The sequence below is a fragment of the Branchiostoma floridae genome, chromosome 3 (genome assembly GCF_000003815.2).
Source record: "Branchiostoma floridae strain S238N-H82 chromosome 3, Bfl_VNyyK, whole genome shotgun sequence".
Taxonomy (NCBI): domain Eukaryota; kingdom Metazoa; phylum Chordata; class Leptocardii; order Amphioxiformes; family Branchiostomatidae; genus Branchiostoma; species Branchiostoma floridae.
The window spans coordinates 26144213-26144942 of NC_049981.1; positions in this window are offsets into that span (position 1 = coordinate 26144213).

Genomic DNA, 730 nt, shown 5'->3' on the forward strand with positions numbered 1-730 from the left:
TTGAATTAAGGCTTACCCTTTAAACTGAGGTTTAGAATAAGGGATAAGGTTTGACAAGTTTAGTTTGACATAATGTAACCAGTTCTGCATGTGCCTTTTAAACACGATAATCTTTTGTTATGCTTTTTCTGTATCTGTATCAATGGTATAATCATTGTGTACCTGGGAAGCACCATCACCAGCTTCCGATGCACACAGCATGACAACAGCTGGTTATATTACATTGAATGACTTGTCACACCCAAACTTAAGACATCTAGCTCCAAACATTGTTTAAAGCTATCTCATGAGGATGCCCCTACAGTTTCTCACAGGTCAAACCCCACTCCCTATTGACTTACATTGACATGTGCATGATAAGGATGAACACAGTACTCATCTGTAATCAATGCTGATTGGCTCTTGATATTGTGACCTTTAGCATTTGATCTTTAGCACTCAAGAAATGACCTATTTACAAGTAGCTGCTCAATGAGTTACAAGCTTGGAAACATCAGTTAGTAATTTGACTCAATTTGAGAAGTTTGCTTCACATAAATAAAATTAAGTAAAAGGCAAAATGAATGTAAATGTTGAACAGCTATAACATCAGGAAATTTAAAAATGTTCACACCTTACAGATATGTACTGTGTTTACCTCTCAAAGCAGTAGTCCCCACCAAGAGTAAAACATAGCCGGTTCGTGACAGCATCTTCAAATCTGTGTACTTTTCAAGGCAATTCATTTCAA